This window comes from Pteropus vampyrus, unplaced genomic scaffold (assembly GCF_000151845.1).
Source record: "Pteropus vampyrus isolate Shadow unplaced genomic scaffold, Pvam_2.0 Scaffold4658, whole genome shotgun sequence".
In the NCBI taxonomy this organism is placed as follows: domain Eukaryota; kingdom Metazoa; phylum Chordata; class Mammalia; order Chiroptera; family Pteropodidae; genus Pteropus; species Pteropus vampyrus.
This window is the reverse complement of record NW_011893439.1, coordinates 3,153-4,963: the sequence shown is the minus strand read 5'-3', so window position 1 is coordinate 4,963 and position 1,811 is coordinate 3,153. Positions and strand designations below refer to the sequence as shown.

General features: G+C 48.3%; 1 long non-coding RNA gene across 1 annotated transcript in view; it reads right to left on the bottom strand.

The window, feature by feature from the left end:
* Positions 1-269: 269 nt before the first annotated feature.
* LOC111734725 overlaps positions 270-1,811 on the bottom strand; it is a 2,018-nt gene continuing 476 nt past the window's right edge. Inside the window, exon 2 of the long non-coding RNA XR_002778572.1 lies at positions 270-476. This is a non-coding gene — a long non-coding RNA (uncharacterized LOC111734725). The remainder of the gene's footprint in view (positions 477-1,811) is intronic.

Sequence of the window (1,811 nt, the reverse complement as noted above, 5' to 3'; positions counted from 1 at the left end):
GGTTGGGACGACATGACCGGTTCTGGCTGTGTGAGGTCGGGTGCGATTGATCATGGACTCCAGGGAGGGAAGGTACCAGGGGGTCCCAGAGGGCTGCCATGGGCAGAGTCCTGGTCCTGCCTCCTGGGGCCCAGCCCAAGCTGCTCAGGTTCAAGAAGCTTTTTCTTGCCATTGCAGTTTGTGACATTCTGGAGCACCCCCAACATGTGGCTTCTGTCCACAAGTCCTTGTGGTTAGTGTTTAGCAATGTACTTTCCTCTCAGAGTAAATACTGTTTTATTTTTGTTCTCTCTTTATTTATGGCCCTAGGCATCTCCCTGACCGCCATCTGAGGCCCCGAAAGGAAGGCAAAGGCTCTTCTGCAAATCTTGGAGGGTGGGTGGCCTTTTGTTGATGATTCTCATCCTGGTTATGTGGACTACAGCTGCAGTCCTTGGGAGCAACATTTCTCTGGTTCTTTATAAAACAGCAACAACCTGGGAAGTGAGGGAACACAATGGCCAGTCCCTGGCCATAGTTTCATGGAAGAAGAGAGGGATGGATGTGTGTGGGTGCCTAGGGTGGGCCAGGCCCTTGCATTCCCATTCTTTCTCCTGATCCTCACTTCTATCTGTGAGATATGTAGTAGTTTACTTGGGTGAGGAAAATCTGGCACAGAGAGGTAAGTGAACTGGCCCAAAGTCACACAGCGGCACTTGGAGGTACTGGGTTCAAGCTGGCTGGCTGTGACATTTATCTTTTCCACTAGCCCACCCCGAAGCTTGAAACTTGGATGACAGTCCAGTGTCTTTAGGTTGGTGGAACTTAGGGAAAGAGACTGAAAATCTAGAAAAGAAAGAATCATTATATTCCTTCTCTCATCCAGTCTTGCTCCAAAGTAACTTGTATGAAAATAATAGCTGGTTTTATTGAGTGCTTACTTTGTTCTGAGTACTTTTTTGGTATGAAGTCATATAAACCTCACCACAGTTCCATTGAGCTAGGCGCTATTATTATCCTCATCGTGTAAGTGAGGACATAGGTATGGGATGATGCTGTCAGGACCCGTTCCCTGTCCCTTAGCTCTGCTTTCCGGCATTCAGGGCTTATTTTCAGGCGGGCCCTGCCGACACGACAGTAAAGACAGCCAGTTGCTCCAGGCTCTCATCAAACCAGTTAGCAATCTCAGTAGAAAGAGAGCTTCTTTCTAAATAGTTCCAGCAAACATCCTGGGGCTACCTCCCCGGTTTGGGACTGGATTTCAAGAACTTCTCAAGACATGTCCTAGGATTCTGATTGGTTAGTTCTGAGTCATGTGCACACTCCAGACTTGGGAAATGGGTCAGTCCCTTTTGGACCAGGGGGACTGAGAATGGGGGACTAGTGGCTTGCCAAAGGAGAACTGAGGTGCTGTTATCAGAAGCCAGAGCAGGAAGGGACCACAGGTGATGACTAGAAGTGTTAAGGGCCCTGGCCAGAAAGCCTAGATTCTGGTCTAAGCTCTCTCATTCATTCCTTGTATGGTTTGAGAAAGTCACTTTCCCTTTCTGAATGTCAGTTTCCTCATCTGTAAAAGGGGGTTTGACTCCGTCTGTGGGTCCCCAACCCGGCTGCTGTTGGAATCTTCTGGTGAGCTTTTCAAAATATAGATTTCCTGGCCCCTATCCAAGACTTCTGATTCAGTAGGTCTGGAGTATGAGCAAGGACTCTGCATTTTTGACAACCACTGGGGATTCTGAGGTGTTTTGTTTCTGGAATTCACTGGATGAGATGATTCCTGAGGGCCCTACAACTCTAACGTCCTCTGATCCTACAGTCAATGAATGTTGGCC